Source organism: Dufourea novaeangliae, unplaced genomic scaffold (genome assembly GCF_001272555.1).
Source record: "Dufourea novaeangliae isolate 0120121106 unplaced genomic scaffold, ASM127255v1 scaffold372, whole genome shotgun sequence".
NCBI classification, from domain to species: Eukaryota; Metazoa; Arthropoda; class Insecta; order Hymenoptera; family Halictidae; genus Dufourea; species Dufourea novaeangliae.
In genome coordinates, this window is record NW_015374259.1 from 87,561 (window position 1) to 110,611 (window position 23,051).

The window sequence follows — 23,051 nt, forward strand, 5'->3', positions numbered from 1 at the left end:
CCAATCACAGGGCTTGTAGCTTGTTTTAGCCAATAAGAATATAAAAATATTCACTGCGTTTCCCACCTACGTGTCAACACACCACCAGCGCCACGTCCACCGAGAGACTTCTCGTTATTAGTTTTCTAGGGAGAACAACACTGTCCGTTAACAAGCACACATCAGCTCCGATAGTCCTAGAGATTCTTGTATCTATTTATTATACAGTATCTTACAACCAGAGTTCATAAATAAATTTATATAGTCCACTTACATCATTGCGTTTCAATACACTCAAACATCATTAACCCTTTGGGTACATTTGACGTGTGAGACTCGTCATCTGCTTACTTGGGCAAAGTTACGGTGGACGAGTCTGACTCGTCATCTGAATTTAAGAAGTAGGCGTTGATATTTGCGGCACCCCCGCCAAATTAAATCCGTCCCATGGGCATAAAAATCTTCAAATAATTCAGTACTCAAAGGGTTAACCCGACGTTTGAGATACGCGGAAGAGTTCGACAATTAATTTGGAACAGCCGCGTACGTTACAGAGGACTTATGACGTAAAAAAAGTTGTCCAGCCTCGAAGAGGGACAAAGAGGGCCAGACGAGGGAGCAGAACAGAGAAAATCGAACATTCGAATTTTCCAAAATACTTTCCCGCAACGATAATCTACACAGGTCTTCCTATGCGTTTTTCCACGTCGAATGAAAAGCATCAAGCGCGCGCGCGCGTCTAGCCACCCCGGTAGGGGCGAATGTCTGAGAGGTGAAAAACTTCGGGATTTATTCATTACACCTGCGTTGTCGCCATCATACTCCCGTCACATACATTTCCGTGAGATACGAAGCCGAGGTTGTCGGCCGTGCTGCTTCGCGCGCGCGTGGTTCAACTACTACGGGCCCTGGGAAACATTTTTCTAGTGCATTAAAGGCCAGGAATGCGCGGCGAGCATCAAGGAATCCCGACTCGTTTCTGGCTCGGTGTTTATCGAGGGAGACGGTAGAAAAGTAGGGGCGGCGGCGGGGAGGGTCGGAGGGGATGGGCGAACGGGCGGCAGAACGTCCCAGTGGGGAATTGTAATTTCTGCTTATCATGAAAATAAAAACGTTAATGCTGCCTCGGAGCTCGTTTCGCGAGGAAATGAATGACGATTGCAGATAGCGAATCGGTATCTCTCGATGTTCATTTACCGGGAAAGAGATCCTGCTTTCCGGCGTTGCGGTAGTTTCTGCTTGCCCGAGTGAAGCCCTCGTGCTGCTCCGTTTCCCCATCTCTTTCGCTTTCTTTCTTTCGTCGGTTCTCGCCTGGTTCTGTCCTTTTCCCATCGGGAGGGAGAAAAAAAAAAAATGTTTGATAAACGAGGACCGTTTAATCGGATGCGTTCCGATTTCGTTGGTGATTTATTCCCTGCGGCAGCCGCAGCTATTTTGCGAACGCGCGCGCATGCCTGCGTTACCCGCGATTCGATTAGTTGAATTATAATTGCGCTGCTTAGACAGTTCATTGAAACGCAATTAATGCCTTGACGCAGAAAACGATGTAAATGGAGGGAAATGAGATTTCCCCGGGTCTGGTAATCGGAAACCGAGAGAATGCCCGGTGATGAAAGTAATGAATGCATTCTGAACGAAAATACGGATTATACTCGTTTTTTACAGGGCTGAAAACGTTGTTAGCGGTTTGAGCGGGAGATACGTGATTGTTCGCGGGCGTATTAACGTTTATAGGAGTATAGGGATTTGTTGAACATGTTTATCATTTCACTGAAAAGTGGCGTGCACATACGTTTATAGTCACTCTAATGAATAACGGTCCAGAACGATGTTTCAGGAGTTTGTACATACTACAAATTGTAGTATAACGTGTGAGACCACCACTTCTGCTGCCCTTGGGGCAGTATTATGATATATTGTGTTATTAATATGTATCAGTATTAATGTTCAGAAATTGATAATTGAAAACAAATCGATTAGCATCGATGGAAATTGTTTCATTACCCGAATCGACGCACAGTGGTCCCAAATCAAGATTCAGTAGTTCAGAATCACTAAAAGTAACTTATTCGAAAGGTTAAAAGAAGTATCATTGGGAATGTCTAAATATTTGTTAACAATGTTGGCAGTCATAGTTCAATGTGAAGTAGGGTATAAAGCAACAGAATATAGACATAAGAAGTCCACAGTAAAAATTTGCCTTCTAAGTATTTTCTTTAGTGGTTGTTATTCAACTAGTACTCCTATTTTTTTATTATATTGAATTACTTTATTATTATCATGACTCAAAGTTATGAAAAGTAGCTTTTATTTATTTTTTATTTAATTAATACATTACAAACTGGTCTAGTTAGAAATGTATCGCAGAAATGTTGTGCCGAGGTTAATAACAATTGAAGCCCCCTCGTTCCCGACTTCATTTTTGTTTTAATTTGTACCTTATATCCAGTTAATTAAATTATAACTATTCCTAGGTGCGTTTATTGCGGGTGTATTAAAATATTTATGGGTTTTAGATTCAATCACCGTAAATAGGCATTTTTAAAATTGGCATAATCTTTCGAAACAAGACAGATCTGCTGTGATTTTATATATTGATGAGAAATTAAAAAATAATTCAATTAGCATTAATGATACTCGTTTTATTATTAAAATGCACGTGGACAAGTTTTGTAAAAAAAGTCGCCGAGAAATGCAGAAATTTGGATTGATCTGGATTCAAATTTTTAAAAAAGAGAAAATTTGGCTCGATAAAGACACTAATTGTGAGATTCATTTGGAATCAAATTCTAATATTCCAAATTAAGCTTTTGAACTCCTAGACCAACGTTTTGAACCACCGTGTAACAGTCCGCACGATTTTTCAGCGTTTGCGACAAAAGTAATGGAAAAAGTTCTTAACCAAAATTGATCTGTGTTGATTGGATAACGTGTAAGAATAACAAAAGTATCGAAAATAAATATTTAATAGTGAAGTCTAGGTTATCTTGTTTCGGGCAAAGTTTCGGACTTTCTGAGAAGGACCTTAAGATGCAACGTTATAGAGTACACTCGTTTCGCTGGAATTGATAACATAAATATTGCGTCGGACAGTGGCATACGATTTATGGGCATTGTAATGACCCTTAACGTTCATGAGTTGTTTGGATACAAAGCCCTCATAACTCTTACGCGGAGCAAACGTTGCTAATTTTCTTGTACGTCCGCCGCTGCTTAGGCTGTCTCTTGTGCCGCCAACTTAACCCTCGCCCCTGTAAAAACGTAAATTACTGCCCTCACGAGGGGAGATCATCGTTTTCATTCTTATCCGCTGTTCCAGTCCACTTCAAGTCCCAACCAAGATTCATATGTGTCAGCATTGTCCGTTTTTGATCAACGACGCGATTGCTTCAGGTCAATTTGGATCCCATCCTAATACTCGAGCACGATGATCTTTACGATTAATGGTAAAACTTCAAATTTTAATTAGGACATGAAGCTTTCTCCGTGTTTCTCCACGCTTCTGACGAAGAGATACCAAGAGAACTTCCTTCTCAAAAAGTTTTCCTTGTCGAACAGTTTTCGTCTTTTTTGGCTTCCTCGGTCGTCATCACTTCTTCTAGGAACTTTTAAAAGTGAATTTAATAGAAACAAATACCTTGTGCTTTTAGTCGTGCGACCCAGAGATGTTTTTTTCCATATAAATGTAAGGTTTTAGGCAGAACAAAATGTATGTCACTACTGGAAGTACATTTCTGGAAATGTCATCTGAACAACTGTAGTTTCTCGTATTAACATATTTCATGTAGGTCACGAGAGGTCCTGCATTAGTGTTTTGTTTTGCTTACACATGGATGAATCGTTAAATTAAACTGATGCATTTTGATAGTTAATTGTTGTGTGAATCGAATCCTATGTATACTAGAAAGTTAATTCGATTTCATGTAATTTCAAAGTACAATGTTATATAATGACAGGTCTTTGTTTGTATTTTCATTAGACGTTCAGAAGAAATAGTAAAATGTGTTAGGAAATACAACTTACAATATCACTTTTCACCGAAGGATTAAGATTGATGAATCTTTAAAAGTTTCTCATAGATATATCTGTTTTTAACAGTTAAGGATTAACCCTCGTGAACTGTTTGCGTCAATTTTACCGAAACTTAGATTTTATTTTTTAATTACGTTCCTTATCAGACAAATTTTTAAATTAATTTGACACCAGTAGTTTATGTGATAACGATCACGTTTCACGCGAGTACAGGGTGTTGAAAAAAGGGTCAAAGACTTTAGGTGCTTATAGTATCTGCTCATCAAGTGGAGTAAAAAATGTCTAATCAAGATAGCTCCTAAAATCAATCCTTTCGAAGAAAAATACAAATGTTTGTTGTGACATTTGTTATACGTATTGCATGTGTCTTCTTTAGAATTTTTATATAGATCGATGTGCTTTCGAAATATTTCTTCTGTATCTCGTATTGCCTCTTGTAATACAACCTTAAATTAACCCTTTGCACTCGACTGTCGCCTCTGAGGCGACAAAATGAATGGAAAATTAGAAATTTCGAGTGGAAAGGGTTAATGTACGTGTAAGCCAATTTATTTGTTTACATTCAATATATCACAAAGAGGCTCACTCACGATGTCTAACGCTTGTAAATATGAAAATTAATTTTGCACAGAAAGGATTGTTTTAGAACATTTTTTTTAACACTCTGTATATTTTTTGTTTCGATTTTAACTTAGACCATAGTTCAATTCAAGGAGTATTAATGCAACAATTTATTGAACAGTGCGCGTGGGTTAAGTTCGTATTTAAAATACTGAAGCAATTTTAGTATTAAATCAGAGCTTGTAAACTTAATAATATTGTCAGTTATGAATTCTGTACAAATTATTTTAAATAAAAGCAACGTACATGAAAAATGCTTATGAGGATAGAAACATCTTTCTGATGTATCTACTACAGGAAAGAACGGCCGATTAATTTCGCATAACAAGTACTTAATGAGATGTGCCTTCGGTTACCAAGGAACACTAGCAAGTCTAACACAACTGGTTCACATCGCACACACGTTGTTTGCGGAAGGTGGATTAGAGTTTCGTGATACTGTGTGCTTGGGATATGAATATCTTGAAATGTAACTCCACCTACATTGTTGCGCTTAGAAACGATTGTTGGGAACAAGGAAGTTGATACATTAAGGGTTTCTACTGTAATCTTTGCCTTCTTAAATAAAAATATCTGTCAACAAATGATCAAATTGAATCAAATATGATTCATTAATATATAAAATATCAATTTTACTGTTTACATAATCCTATTTCATGATATTTTTGTATACTTTGTTGCTTATACGTTTTGACTATTCCTCCATTTTTAAAAATGAGTCTTTTTAAAATTTATGGCATGATTACAACATTTATGTCAAGTTATATCTAAGAATTTGTTCTATAATTTGAACTGTTTTTTATTAATACTAAAATGTGTATGCAGAAAATTTACTTTTTTTAAAGATTGAACGATATTTCTAGTTTTATTTTACCGAACGGTACTTAAGTACTTACATAAATCTCCTTGTATAAGTTGCCATTTTGTTTTATATAATTTTTTCTTTTAGCAGAGTTTATACCGGAAAATTTGAATTATTCTAATGGCTGAGATGAAATATGAAATTAAATATTAAATTTTTTATTTTTTCGTACATATATGTATATTTCATGTGTAATGATGAGATGTACATACAACCTGTTCTTGACAGACATGTTCTCTTAACCGGAAAACCATTTTACCATTTGTAAAATTTAAACTGGTATGAACTAGCTGGTACCGTTGTTCAATATGTTAAAAGGTGGAGGAAGTCATAAAGTTGAAATTGCGTTTTGAGAACCCTCGAAAAAAGAAACTCGATTCGAAGAATGTCGACTGAAAAGATGAATTTCCTTGTGAACGAATATTACGAATGGAAATGAATATTTACATGAAATGAGTTGTTTAAAGGCTGGTAAAGGATAACTTACTATTTATAAGTAAGTGCTACTTACTATCTGCATTTCATTCAATTTTCAATAGCTTTTTCCTTTGAAAATACTACTGTAAAAATTGTTTTATGTTCGAATTTCATATCTGTTTACTTGAAATTAATATTTGAAAGCTACATTTAAAAATTCTTTACCTGTTATTATCTCTGAAATGATTGTTTCCGAAACAACTAAATTTACCACAGAAAATACGGTTCCTTCGTCAGAAACTGTTAATTAATATTGATTCTATATGTAAAGTATAGAAACTTCAATGGAAATATTTATGAGAAATAATTCTAAAAACCTACCTCATTTCGTCGAATGAATTTTGTCTCTATGACATAGAGAATATGACATCTTTTGAATATCCGCAAGATAAAAAATTTTCGTCATACGCAAACGTCGTTCTACTTTTCTGAGCATTTTGTGACTTTTTTCATCGTTATCGCTCCGAAATGTTCTGCGAAAATGTTACACCGAAAACCAAGACTGTTTTCATTTTCCCCCCCTTCATATGAACGACCGTGACAACGGCAAGATCAACGATCGTTTTCTTCCATTTTTCCGATGTAATTTTGTCGCATTCTCATTGGAATCGAAATTCGCCTCGATAATGGTGTAATCGCGGGATCGCGATTAACGGTGGTCATAAAATAACCGCGTATAAATGAAACTTATCAAAAGCAATAAATTTTTCGCGCATTCCTGAAAGCAAAATAATAGAGAGTCGATTTTCCGAAATATAGCTGATATCAGTTGTGTTAATTTTAGGTATGCAACAGCCATGCTAGGAGGTATACTGGGTGGTCTAAAAATCAGTCTCCACGATTTTTCAGGCACTCCCAATAGTCGGACCCAAAATGTTTCGAATAAAAGTTTATCAGCTTCCAATCAACTGCAATATGGCAAATTCAAAAAATGTTTCTTTCAATGATAAGTTAAGGCAACCTTGACATTTTTCAAGTGGCACTATGTATTTTTGACTACGTAGCATTGTATGTTAGTATATGACCTTGAGGTGACCTTGAATTGAGAAATCATCACGAATTTTTCGGCATAATTTTTGCACAATTCCCGATTTCATTTACGATAAATAACGTGGACGTACCTCATTTAGACAAAAAGAAATAAGTATCCTTCTGTTGACTATGGCCTGCTATTACATTATTGTGAGACCTATTTTATTCGCGTTGCGATTGGTAGCCAACGCTATCGCGGGAGCTCGGCCGGCAGACTCGCGCTCTGATTGGACGGGACTTTTCGTTAATATCTCGTTAACAAAGCCTCGAGTAACATTTTTGCTAAGATAAAACTTGTTCCAAATCGCCTCAAGAGTGACCCATTTAAGGGACATGCAACATTTTTGTTACACCCTGTATAGACTACCGGCTAAAATTATGGGTCCAGAGTGCATGATTGATAGAACAGTAACTCATTATTCTGTTACGACATAATAAAAGTGATGGAATCAGTACATGTACAAATCATTTCCAATTAGTTTTAGCATACTACTTGTGTCAAATCTTTGTAGAATAATATTTTTCTCTTCCTTCTGATCGTTTATAATATTGTTCACTATGGATGTATCATTCCGATTTCTGGTATTCATAATATAATTTGCGGTATTCCAGTTATCCGCGCGTACCGTAACGGCAGGTAAATTATAACGAACAGATACACGAAATTCTTTCCACGATTTTCCACGTATGGAACATTTTTTTCATAAAATGTCTGGTATTGCGGGGAACGTTTCATTTCGAAACGTTCAGAATTATTTGGTTTTTATGTGTTTACAGTACTACCGTGACGGTCTTATGAGCTTTCGAAATGGATGAATTACGATCTAAAGCAGCCAGTCATAGACTGTATAATAACCCATGCAGTGATGTGAATGATTGATTCTTTCAGTCACTTTTCTGTTATTTTTAAGTAAATGTACTTAACCTGCATCCGGATAGAAGAGCCTCTACATAATATATAATTTTATCATTTCCTATTTTTTATTTATACAACATATACATAAAATTTCACCTTCATAAGTAATTTTATTTAATGAAATAAACAGAAAAGGCTATTATTTTACGATTTTATCCCATTTATGGAAAAAAGGCACATAAACCAATTTTTTTGAAACTCGTAAAAAAACAAATATTATCTTCAAACCGTGATCTCTGTTTTCGGAATGTTTGATAGACATGTTACTACACATTTAAAAAAAATTCGTTTTAATTTCATTACCTTTTATTAAGTATCACTCTAATGAAAACTATAAAGTTTATTTTCTCGAATAACGTTTTGGCGTATGTGTCTTTTTACCAGCATTAGCCTCAATTGTTAATTTCAGCTACTTTGTACTGAGAACCTTTGAGGCTCTTCTACATTCTATCCTGATGAAAGTTAAGGTATTTCACGTAGTGAAAGAATCGTTACTGTTTTTCCTGTAAATTAAGTGTAGGTCGGATATTTTTGAATTTTACTGCGTATTTCTATTTATACGAATGTTTCTAATTATTATTAATGGTATGATATGATTCGTTTCCCATCTAAATTTGCCATAAACTAATGGAATACAGGCTATACTTTACCGTCAGAGATCATTTCAAGTAGAATGTGCGAGCAGTAGCCAGACACAGAGCTACAACATTATATCGAAAGCAGGCGTGCCCAATGAATCTTCAAATAACATTTTCTCACGATTTCGCCTCATATATTTTACTGTATTCCAACATATTTTTCCATGTACAAACCTCCTATCGGGTTGTATCGAAACTGCTAGTTTGACAACATTCAACTTACATCATTATTTTTATTTTATAAAGACTTCATTTATATTCAAACTTTCATGAATACGATGTGTATACTTGAATACTAATGTACTGATTTACGAATGTATATTACTTTTACATTGAAAGGTGCTTCATTGCAAGGAGAAATATTAAAGTGGCAACAGAATCAGATTTTATCACGGTTGCAATACGTTATAAATTTTAAAAAAGTCGCATACTCTTTGCAATTGATTTCAAGGATTCAAAAATATAAATCAGTATCTCTGCAGATTCTTTAATAGCAGATATTGTACGTATACAAACTTTTTTACAATACATTTCAAGTGAACTGCAATCGACGAGTCGGAGAATGAAATATGCAATTTCGAGATACTATCTACTTTTATAAGTAATTACATAATTTTCCATAAAACTTTGACACGAACCGGATACACCGTGTTCCAAAGGCCGTAAATTCACACGGATCGAGGGAAAAGATGTGAGAGAATGGCTTCTGTGCCAATGCTACGCGGAGTAATGTGCCGACGGTAGATTCGCAAAGCAGTGGTAACGAGGACCGAAGGAAGGTTGAACCACTTATGTTCACATTTATGGTCGTTTCGTGAGACACATCGGCAAGCTATCACTGATCTTCTTTACGATGTCTCTCGTCGACAATCCCTTATGTTACCGGATGAACCACGATTTCGGTTGATCCTAAAACGTATCGCAACAATGTTCCTGAATCAGGTTAAATCTAGTTAACCATTTTGATTACCTGAATAGGATTATCCAAACTGACGAAATAACAATAACTTTATAATCAGTATTCTCGTGAACTTATTTTCATTTGGCATTTAGAACAGAGCATTTATTTTTCTCACTGATAGAAACATAGCGATTGAGGGAAATGGAAGGTTGTATATTAATAACGAATAACATACTATTCTTAATCAAATTCAATATTTGCTTTAAGAACAAATAAAAAATACCGTGGTCACAATAAAACAGAAAGTAATTCTTTATGGCGATTAATAATTATTTGGAATGCCTGCAATTGAATACGACTTGAGTGACCTGTACATGTATTTAATAATATTTATACGTGTGTTAACATTGACTGTGATAAATGTTATTCATACTTTGCAACAATTTCATATAATTTAATAGGAGGCAGTACAATCAATGTAAGATAAATAATACCCTATAATTGCTAATAGAAACAGTAAGCAATGACCAGACTAGTCAACTAAATCAAATACAGTAAGACGAATATATAACACAACAAATTTCATTTTACATTTTCGACCTACCACGATTTAGAATACACCTTATAGTTTTCTATGTTCTCAAAAATTAATATTATTTGGTAAAGAAAAATGATATTTGTATGTTACTGTATTTTACATATTTAACACTAACTGTACCGAGACTTTTATATATCCATTTGTACCCTATCTAAAACCGGTCGGTACGGTTAGTGTTAAATTAATCGCCAGATCATTCCGAAACTTTCGATGTTTTTTATTAAATGAACTAATCAATATGGCGTTGAGTATATAATGGTAGAAAATAGTATTTAACTGATGTTGAATGAAGCAACAAATATAGTGCTGAGTATCTAACGTTAGAAAATAGTCTACAGCTGATTTATCTTGACAGGTAATTCGCGAAAATTTCTCAGCGACCACACTGTTCGTGCACATTCTCTTTCCGCCGAAGTGTAGAAACGTAACTTTCAGGTTTTATATATACTTCCTTCCATAAATCGCAGAGGAATTCTTTATCGTTCGCCACACCGTGTACCGTATATAAACGTAAACTTTTACATGTTTCAAACACTAATGGAGCCCTCTTACGACGGGACAATTGGGGCCATTCTGAAATGCGAAAACCGGGAATAAGGAGCCCATAAATAACTCAGCGACGAAAAGTGCAGTTATACTTTCTTTTAATGTGTAACGCAGTGGACGGGACTGTACTGAGCATTATGTACAGCGTTTGGTATATAACAGTGAAACATGTATTGAGAAAATTAAATATGGTCATTCATTAAAGCGTCTTACTTTAACAGTTTCAATTTGAACAATCTGAAACAGCAATTCTATCTTGTACAGCAAAGTGAAACGAAATTAATCTTTCCAGTTTGTCATGAATGATTAACGTCAGAACTTCATAATAAGCCCCATAAAATGAAATGGTTTGTCGTATTTTATTTCTACAAGGATTATTAATATTTTGTGTACACGTGATCACATAACGCATAAATTATTATTAATCGTAATTTATATGTGAATTATGTATCGTTTTCAATTAATAAACACTAGCACGCTGTATGTACTTCACAAGTGGAGCAAAATATCTAAAAATATGTATATGTATATTATAGATAGTAATAAAATATTGGTCACCCAGGGACCCCAATACATATTTTTTTATGTTGGGGATATCGCTATGTCTCTTACTATCAATTTCGATAAGTAGAAACAGATTTTAAGAAGTGGATAAAAACGATTTTTGAAAAAAATTAAAAAAGGTCTACATAATTTTTCTTCTTACAGGTAAACTTCGTCCAACACGCGCTGCCACACATTTGGTCTATTTATTCATAATAAAATCCTTGATACAATTTACAACTCCACAAATGCTAAAAATTCTCGTGTAATTCACAAATAGAATGCAAAATGTGGTCCAACAAAAGTCAAAATTTGGCAAACTGTAGACCATTAGTATCACACTAGTACATCAGTAGTATTTTCATTAGTTTCATTCAAAACATGGTTATAACAACAAATAATATAAAACAAACTAAGATAACAATACAAAAGTCATACGGTCTCTAGAAGACCCAGCTTGATAAACAACGTCGATCGTTTCACCTTCGTACGCTAAGGATTAATACCGTCTACCTTCGACACAAATTTTTGCATACCATATCGGTTTGTCACTCTAACTAAAAACATGAATTCATATAAAAAAAACCTCATCCCAAAATTATTCTTCATTCCTACATGTAAAGGGTTTTCCAATAAGAATGATGTGATTTTGAAATGAAATGAGAACCATGTTTAAAATGTTATAACTGTCATTAGTTCTCATTTGTCTTTAGTATACTCTGACAATTTATCATGATTAAATACAGGCTTCAAAAACGTTTGGTCATTATCAAAAAATTTTACGAAAATAGACGTTCTTCGTGTTCTACATATAGTCCACATAATCGCCCTTCTGTGCTTACTATTCGTCCAATCGTTGAAAAATTTGAAAATAATTTTACGGGAAATACTATGTATACTTTTTTTAATTGAAATATTATGTATAACATAATGTAATAAACTGTACTTCAAAATAATATAAAAAGTTTGGTTGTATCTAAAATAGTTTTTATTTTATTTCATTGTAAAATTATATCGTTCTTATTGGAAAACCCTTTACATTCATTCCAATGTATCAAACCAAATCCACGTACTCAAAATTTTTCTCATGCGCAGCTCACGTGAAATTTACAGCCTCGCGAGATCTTTAAACAAGCCTTACGGAATCGTACTAAACCCTGCTTCCGGGGAGGGGAGGAGGTTGTGACGACGACTTTATTCGCCGCAATTCCGCACAGAATCATCCGGCGAAAAAAGACGACACTCGTCGACAGGATCCTTTTTTCCATTTTTACGATCACCGAAAACAGAGCGCGCGCGCTCGGGCTCGCTCGCTCGCGGGGACGTGACTGTCAGCACAAAGTTTCGTGGGGGGAGAGGGGTGGCGTGCGTGTTACAAAGAGCCCTCTTTTCGCCGAAGGAGAGCGCGGGTGCAAAAATTCAGACTGGATAAGGTTCCCCTGGAATTGTCAAATTTCCCTCGTCGAACTTCGTCGCTGGGACAGGTTCTCGAAATAATGTAAGAGGTTAGGCTACCTTGGAGGCCTAAAAACCATGTGTAGGTAAGTTTAAGAATTTTTTGGTGAAATTATAAAATAAACGAAAGAAGTGTTTTAAGGACATTATTTTACATGCATTATGGTGTATAATAAAATTTTTGAACAATTTTTTTAACAAAATAGCGGTTATCCATGGCTTGCAGTAAAAGTCCCGTATAATTTGACCTAGGACAAATGATTCGAAAATTTTCTTTAACTCTACGATACTTACTACAGAAGTACATAGGAATTTTAAGATTCATTGACCAATTTTTTGCTGCAGACAATTTTAGAGAAAAATTTGTTTGCTGAAATAAATATCCTATCTTCAAATTTCCACCATTTTCTCAAAAATGAATATTTCGATAAATTCTCATATACTTCAGTGGTAAATATATACAGGGTGTAACGAAAGTGTTGTAGATCCCTGAAATGGGTCACTCGTGAGGCGATTTGGAACAAGTTTTTCCTTGACAAAAATGTTATCCGAGGCTTTGTTAACGAGATATTAGGCCGAGCTAGGAACAAGCAAGTCGGCATGAATCGAAGGAAACTATGCAGAATAGACTCGCACTATGCTTGGTCGGGGATTTTCGTTAATATCTCGTTAACAAAGCCTCGAATAACATTTTTGCTAAGGAAAAACTTATTCCAAATCACCTCACAAGTGACCCATTTCACGGACCTACACTTTTGTTTCACCCTGCAGATAAAGAAAATTTTCGGTTGTTTGTCCTGGGTCGAAGCATCCGAGGCTTTCACTGCAAACCGTGGAGATGGTACTCTCAAAAACTGCTAGAATTAAAGAGCATCAGGACTGTAATTTTATTGAAAAAAGTTATTACAAAATTTTCTTACAGACAATTAGGTGTGTAGAATAAAGCCCTTCAAATAAATTCTTATTTATTTCATAGTTTCGCCAAGAAAAAGTTCTGATTTTCAGGCCTCCAAGGTGGTCTAACCCCTTAAGTGAAAATTCTCCGTGTGTTTATACGCCGCCCGTCGAGCAGTTTAACCTCCGTCCCTTCCGTCGCGTTTCGGTTGCCAAGAACCGTCTAAGGGAGGAGGGTGGGGCCGTGAAGGTGTGCGAGGGAAGAGGGGCGGTGGGTAACCAGAACGTCGGAGAGAAATTCTTCTCCAAATATTTACAGGGTAATGTGGACGTATCCTGACTTGGACCAACTTCGACATTAGGGAGAATATACAGGCGGACGTGGGAAAAGAGAAATCGCGGAAGAGCTTAAGAAGGATTGCGCCCGTGATTCGCCGTGCCAGCCGTTCCCCTGATAAAATTTCAAACGGAGCACAAAAAAATTGGCCTAATTAAGAGGGATTAAATATCGGGACTGGAGGAATGCGAGCCTCCTAGGGAGATTGGAGTAGCTTCGGATCTGGTTTTACACACCGAATTGTCCGGGATTTCGTGGCCGGTGTTTCGTACCGGTACAATCAGTCGAATTGGATCGACATTAATTTATTCTTTGGTCCACTTATGTCAGTAATTTGACATCGACCTTTTACCATTGCGCAGATAATATTGTTTTTACACGGTTTTATACCGTGGAAGAGATATTTTAGATTTTTTTTTAACGCATTGCTGTTCTGATATTTATTCTTTTATTTTAGTTTTCAGCAGCTTCGGCTCAGATCATTTATGCGAGTGTTTTATTCAAGAGATTAAACATTTGGATTAACAATTATTAAAAATTTGGACTGGAAATTTTTCTGTGTAAAGCACCTATGTACAAAGGGTGAGTTCACGAGAATCAGAAGACCTGAATATCTTTATTAAATCCCAAGGTACGAAAATGTATTTGTATATGAGCAGTTAATAATTGTCTTGTTAGTTAAAGTGCAAAATATTAGATCTTATGGTTTTTAACCTCGTGGAAGATAATCAACATGTTAAGTATAATAAAAATTTCTGTAATTACTTAGAAATTTGATTTCCTTACCGATTTCAGTGACCTTGAAATATGTTTTTAAAGTCATCATTCTGTACAACTTTTTTCTATACATGTTACCATCGGTCGGCCTTAGTTTTCGAGATATACGCAAAAATATTTGTTATACCGTCGATGCACGGTGTTCATTGTGCACCGGGTATGAATGGATGAGCGATATAATCGGGGAGGGGGGCGATTCTATGTGAAAATATAAGTCGAAAATATATACTAACTTTTTTTCTCTGAAGCTTAGTTTTCGAGAAAATAAAATTTGAAGATTCGTCCGCAACGTGTTTTTGTCTTAGCAAAAAGTAGAAACGGAATGCAATGGGCAGCCGCGTTAACCAAGTCACCACCTACTGTTAACCACGTACCCAGCATCCCACCACAAACAATCCAGTGTTAACCACGCACTACCGATTGTTAACCATCCATCCAACATCCCCTACGAAACACAAGCACACACGATGTGCTCTGGGAACCGACGAAGAAACTTTCTCGTATTTTCTTTTAGATACTCATAACTAGACTGCGGATTTTATGCATTTATAGCCTATAGGGGTCTGTAAAATCAATGAAGGACAAAACTTTCATCAGATCCAATATGTCTTTTGGTTTATTCGGAACCGAATATGATACTTCAGAAAAGAAAGAAATTCTTAGAAAATATCATTTTGCATAAAAATCCGCAGTCCACTCATAACTAAACTTATGTTTGTTGGGAGCGTGGTTAATACTGAATGGTGTGTGGTGGGATCTTTTACACATGGTCTGTGTTTGCGTGTGTGTGTACCCAGCTACCCACGCACACACACATACACATCGCGTGTAAGAATTCTTACGGCAGCCGGATTATGCAGAATAGCCCATGCCTAACCAAAACACGGCCTACAAAATACAATATGTAGTATCGAAAGTATTTTAGCGTAGGTAAATCTTGAAAATTTAGGTCGAGTAACGGTAGCCTGTATAGGAAAAAGTTGTTCAGAATGATGACCTTAACAACATATTTCAAGGTCATTGAAATCGTTGAGAAAATCAAATTTCTAAATTATTACCAAAATTTCCTTTGTACAGGGTCCTGCACATTAAAATTTTATAAATATTTTTTTCCTCTTAATGCTTTACTTTATATATTTGTCTTTGAAATCTTAGTTACTAATTTTTTTTAATTTGTTGGGTCTTTTTTTCAAAAAAACTACACATAATTTTAGCGGTAAAAAGGGATTAATGATCAATTTTAACACAACAATGAAATTAAAGTCTCGTGTATTTGTTTACACATTTTAAATTATAATCGAATAATTTCTCTTCTTATGAATCTATAAACTAGTCCCACGTACCATCATCACTTCTGAATTACTCGAGTCTCTCGAAGCACGTACACGTACTTGATAATTCGATTGCCTTTGAGTCAATATTTGAATTGATTGTGTAACTATGACGCGTACACCAAGGAATACGATAATTACACCAAACTCTGATAGGATACAAAAGCACAAATTAAGTATCTGACTTTTAATTACATTCCGCGTCCGTGTAACAATAAAATACACATATTTTTTCTTCTTTAAAGAAGTCTCCTTACTTTTATAAATACAATATAAAATTTTTATGCGAATATATACTTGTTTAATTTTATTTCCTATTACTACTTTTCATTTTAACTGTACAATTATTTCATGTTAATCTGGTGCATTCGTTTTCCAGTAAAGTATTTGTATTATTTAATTGAATTCAATACAGAAATTTATATTTCCGTTTAACTCTCTTTTAATTACTTCACATTCAACGTCAAAATTCTTATTTTAGCATTTTTTATCAAAAAGAGAAATCAGGAAATGTATCCATCTGAAACGTAGATTTAAAGCTTATGGAGTCTAACGACAAACGTTCCTTTTAATATTTTACAATTAAATTGCATATGTATTTTTTCTTTAATTCTTATAATTAATAATTATTTTCTTTTAAGGATTAAACAAATCGTTTACTTAATCCTTAGTTAACGTACAACCCCGATTAGTAAATTGAATACGATCCATATTGTTTGTTGTGTTAGTCAGAACTTAGAACATTATTGTGCTTCTCTATCTCTTTTAATTATTGAATTTTTGTGGTGGTAGTTTGCTAGTACATGCAGATAAAGGTAATAAAATGAATCAATAAAATAAAGACTCTGAAGGAATAACATAATAAACACGAAATACTGTGACGGAATAACATAAAAATTGTTAATTAAATTTTTAATGTGAAAAACAGTAGTGAGAGCATTTCGTTAAAAAAAAATGGGAATGTATGCTTCGATCTAACTCTCCTACACACTTCTGACCCACACCTCTAGCATCCGAACGTTACTCGAACTGTTACTCGAACCACGTGTTCTAGGTTACAATTTCTAATGTATAATTGTTGCTGACTAATAAGGTCGTCCATTAAAATTTTTAGCAGCAGTAGGTATCTTACATGAATGTATAGCAGCGATTTATTTCGGTAGCAATTTCTATTAAACTTACCATGAAAATGCACTTATACTTGCACAAGACTAACTTCGCGCTGTAACAAACTTCTTGCTTAGGTTATGAATACTCCTACTACAGCAACAACGAACACTTGATATGCCAATAGGATATACGTAACAAGAATAGAAATATACGAACAGACCCAAACCTACTCACTCTCCACTATTACACAAAAATACAAAAATATATGTTTACAGTAATTATTAATTAATTTTGGAACGAAAGTCTTAAGGATCTTTTAATCCATATCGTTTGGAGAAGTTTAAAAGAATACTGTCGGGCGGAACACGTCGACAATGTGGAATACAGTCGCGAAATCAATTGGGATCGGCCGGGTTCCCCGCTTATTATATCAAAAACACAGCCACGCTAGATTGGACGGGCGCGCATCGTTGCCGTAGGTAAGGAATCCCTACGAAGATTTATGAACAGGAGGCGAGAGCCTGTGCTCTGACTTCGACGTGAGCCAAATCTATAGACGCCGGCGCGGCCCCGGCATCGTTCTCGTACGAAGGCCAACGAGAACTTAAGGAGGGGAATATACCTGACGTACCGGGATATATATCGCCCGGTACATCTCTCACCCTGTACTCTGATTTATTTTACGCCGACGAGGCCCGGGTACCGTATCGCCACCGTCTACAATTTCGAAAAGTCAGCAGAGTTACCGGCGTAGAGCTCGCGTGTTAGTACCTCGTGTATACGGGATTTCCCGGAATTTTCGGGATCCTGCTGGCTGGGAGATAAACACCTCTTGTCGCGCCAACTTCCCCATTACGATGACAGACAGGAGGCGTCTATGCGCGGTCGCTTGTCCCGCACTGAATCTTAAATTTACCTCTTCCACATATGTACACACCCTTTTTCTGACATGCCCGTTTTGAATCTTTTTTTTTTTTGTTCGCTCGTTGTAACGGTGCACGCGTAAATAATTCAGCAATTTTCTGGGAAAATGGCCCAATCGTTCACGTACATTTAAATACACGTGCATTAATGCATCCTTATTTTAATTCGTGTAATTTTTAGAACATTGATATTAATTTGTGGATCGAGGCTGTGGTTTCACAAGTTTTGAGGTTATTGATACAAAAATAAATGAAAATATCATTTTTATTAAGAATATTTGTTTACGTACGTCCCAAATTTGAATATGTATTTAAAAGCTTATTGGTAAAATAAGACAGTATTGATCCTTTGCTTCCTTCATTTGATGATATTCAAAACTTTAATTTCTTTTAAATATTTCAAGAGGGGTTTATTTATCAAAGGTAAGAAAAATTGCAAATTAGCATTGCAGTGTTGTCAATTTTTATTCATTCTCGACGTAAACAATTACTAATGTTCTTGAAATATGTACAAAATATTCCTGAAACGTTAACTACAAATAGTCATAATTTCATTGCAAAGAATATTTCACTAGAATATCCCCTTAATTGATGATATAATTGCCGATATAATTGCCGTCATTTTCTATGACCGTCCTCCACCTTTCTAACAGCTTAAGATTTTAAAAATCTATCTTTCGATATAACACATGGCTCGAAAAATCATCAGAACTTTCAGATAGACTTAATACGGTTAAATTTTAAAGAAGAATCAAAGCCCGTGGCACAGTTAATAAATACTATATGCGCTCAGGTGGTTTAGGTATTTTCGAGGTTACCCGATACATACAACGTGCGTTTGCTCGATACGGAAGAAAAACCTGCTGAAAAGATCGCGTTTCCTGCGTTTCGACGATAAACAAGTATTACTTCCGGTCCCTTTGCGGTTTGCGGAACAACGTTTCCACAATCTCTCTCTCTCTCTTTCTCACACTCTCTCTCGGTACCGTGTCGTTGATGATCAAACGTACCTGCCGAAGAACTGTTATACGTATTTGAGTTTGTCGCGTCTGATTCTAGTGGACTTACACCGTGGGGAACTGCTGAGCGGAATTGCCGGAGTTGCGCGGTATACGTTCTCAGGGTCTGAAATTTTAAATAAACTGCGGGGGCGGGTATTTCAGATGTTGCAATCTGTGCGGACACTTTCGACAAGTAATTGTTGAAGTGAGATCAGCTTTCAGAAATGTTCTTCTGTAAATACGTTGTTCGATAACTTTATGGACCACGCATGGGCGTACCCAGGTTATCAGTTAGGGCGGAGGGGGGGGGGGGCAAAAATATTAACACATCGACTGCCACAGTGAAAAAGGCGGTACGTAGCCAGACACTCTTTATTTTGTTTTTAAAGTCTTAAACCGTTGAAAATGTGTGTTTTGTTATTAAAGATTGTTGGTCGTGTTTCAAATTATAATGCAATATTAAATATTGTAACTCTGGGAAGGGAGGGGGGGGGGGCAAAATTCAATTTTTTTTCTTGTATGGTGGGGCAAAAGCCACTTTTTTCCGTTCAGAGAAACGGCTACGCCCCTGAGACCACTAATTTGTGTAGTGAATATTACATTGAGTTCTCTTCTATTTTTTAATTGTCCAATAGCGATTTTCCAATACCTTGAATGTGTGAACTATTCCTCTAATCTAGTTTTATTAATGCAACACTGACACTACATTTTTAAAAATTACATTTTATTTCACGAAGTATGCTTTACAAAACTAAATACATAAATTATTTTGCAGAAACCATAATGGACTGTCGTGGACTTTAATTAGTGATTAAAATAATAACAAGTATAATTTCTTTACTAAAAAGTCAACGTAACTTTGATTTAGAAATCTATGTTTTAATTCCTGTAGATTATAAATATTTAAAAATGTGGTGAGAGTTACGAAAGTTTCAGAAATTTACATTTCTGTACATAAGAACACCATTCTTTAATAAACTATGGATATTTTTAAAAATTATCGTTTTTATAAGTATTAATAAAGCCAAAAGCACAGAATAATCCATTAAGCTCAGTCTAATTGTTACTCTGCGCGATGAAAATGTGATAATTAATACTGAAATAATAGCGTAGTAAACTACTGCAGTTCTATAATAATTACGAACTTTAACAACGATGCAGTATGTAAAATAGGTTAATATTAACCACAAAATTTTCTACAGTAATACTTAACAAAAAAATAGATGGCAGTCATTATCGACTGAACTCAACATTCCACTAATTAACGTATTATCCAACTAATAACTAAAACAACAATTCAGCTCATTTCTGTTCAAATTACGTTTTCATCGATTTTTACGCATATGTGCATATCACAAATGCACGAAGCTCATTAATAAGTTTCATTCGAACGAACTTTCAACATTTACCCATGAAAACCGTCGCAAAAAAAACTAACACGCTTTATTCACAAAAAAAAGAATCGTATTTTTGTTTCCCTAACAGAACCATCCTTCTTCAAATAGAATCGCTATCTCCCAGCTCCGCCTGTTGGAAGCCTCGAGAGTTATTTAACAACGTAAATCAAATCCCTTCGCGAAATCCGAGTTCCACGCGGAGCACCGCCCTAAGCGCGTCACCGGTTCCCCAAATTATCTCCAGCGTAGGGACAACGGCAGCCAAAAACGGGGAACAAAAAAAAAAAAGGATAAAGAACTACTTTCCTCATTATTCTTACCGCTCACGGAACCAACATCGAACGCGTACCCGCCGTCCCCTTCCCCTCTAGCCAGTGAAAGACGGCATCTAAATTCTAAATTCCGCTCGGCAGGGCTGCGAGACACCAACACATGGCCACAAGTTTTCAAAAACTCCAGGGGGGAAAATCGTAAAAACACACAGGACGCAAGGTGTCGGGGGCCGGCAGCTAGCAGCCGACTTTTCGGCCGAACAGAAGAGAGAGAAAGAGACAGAGAAAGTGAGAGAGACAGAGAGACAGAGAGAGAAAGACAAAGGGTAGAGAATCAGGGAGCATGAGAGACGGGAAAAGTTCCCAGGGAAAGTTTTCGGGATCGAACACGACTTCCTTCAGATGCGAAAGCCACCCGCCTCTATTATGGGAACGCGATCCCTCCCGCGTTTGTTTTCACGATCCCTTCCGTCCCTTTTATTTCCCGACAGAACACTGACTCCCCTCGCCCTGTCATCTCCCGCCTGCGCGTTCGATCGTGAAATTTCTAAGCCCGGACGGTCTCGGGACCGGTGAGTTTCTCTAATTTCCCGTTACATTAATCAATCGATCATTACCGAGGGGAAAATAGGCGCGTCCTCTTGTGAACAACGGCCCAGGATCATTAGTCAGAAACGTCAAAGACAACGAGTCCACGACGACTTTCTCCTAGAGGACTTATTTTTCCGAAGGATCTCGTGTACCAGGACGCCAGTTCCAAAAAAAGTGAACGGGGTAGCGCTGTGATCCTTTTTATCGGGTCTCGCCGCAGGGTTTAATGACGGAACGTGGCTGTTTACCGTTGCGGTTTCGGTTATGTGACTCGGACCCGTTTGTCCCTTCTTTTTGTCGGTTCTTTAACGGTACGATCGAGGGGGAGGAATGGTGTGTTGTGGTTTCCTTGCTCGTTGTGTTTTGCTAGATTGCGGATTTGATGAGTTTGTACCTGTAGTTGTATTGGTTAATTGTAGGGACGCTTGATACGTTCTTGATAGCCACGTTTGAATCTGTTAAAGGGTTACACTAGTGTGATGGGCATTGGCGTAACTAGGATTTTTGTCTGGGGGGGTGGCATGTTCCATGGCTTCCCATCAGGCATCTGTATTTATTTTATACCATATACGTGGGCTGCAGAAAATAAAGTTACACATTTTACAATAATTAATTTCATATTTATTTCACACCAAAACTACGAATAGAAAGATATAAACATAATTCTTAAAAATACAAAAAAATTGAGATTGATTAAAAGCAAGAGTGTATTGTGTGCAGATACCTGTAGTTAAAATCTATTATATATAAGCTTCAATTTGCTGGTTTTTCTGCAAAAATATTTTTCGCATTCTCAAGCGCTAGCCTTGTAACATCTGGCCCTTCAATTTATGTTACAGGATTATTAGTTACAGTAGAATATTAAAATTATAAAGAGCTTAATTTTAATAGTTTTACTTAATACTTTCACGTAATGAGAATAGTATTGTATGTTTTGTATTTAGTTGCGTTGCGTGTTGCATTTCGGCCCAAGTATTTATTTTTTATAACAGAAGATTTTAGTAACTGACGAATGTTTTTTTCACATATTTGAAAAAATTGGTTGATCATAGTGCTATAAATACCTCAATTTCTTCAAATTACAAAATATCGTAGGATTTAACAAAAAGTGGAAGAAGAAATAGTAACGATAAAACTATTAAGCAATTCTTTGAAATCTTCTTTCATAACTGTAATATGAAAAACAAAATTCAACAATATAAATTCACCGAAAAAAACATTGCAAGTGAAATATTGCGTTAACGCAACGTTGGGTCCCAATGGGTTAAAACGTTGCGTACAATTTTATGTTTCCCTGATAAGTCACTCAATAAACTATACGATTAAACTTATTGTAATACTTAAAGTTTAACAAGGTCTTTATTTCATTCTGAACCTAATAGAGTACTCAAGAAAACAAATGAAATTTCGTGTGGTGTCAACTTCTGTAAATTAAATTGTTCCACAAAAATCGAAATTTGCATATGGATTCGCAATTTAGTTTCCTGGCGATCGTGGGCAGATGTTTATTCACAAGTATGCGTGTTTGAATAAGAAATGACGACGAAATAAAGTTACCGTTCCGTGGAACGTCGTTTCTCCGAACACTTTTCGTTTCTAAAGGAAAATAAGAAGTATCGGGGAACATTCGCACACGAGCGAGCCTCGTTGTCTCGCGAACGAGAAAACACAGATGGGTCGTGGGGATCTGCTTTTATCAGCGCTATGAACATCCAAGGCTAAGATACTATCCTTTCGTAATATCGTGGATGATAGCCGTTATTCTTTTTATCGTGGACTTACCGCGGTGAGATCGAAATCGGCCGACTGGGAAGAGAG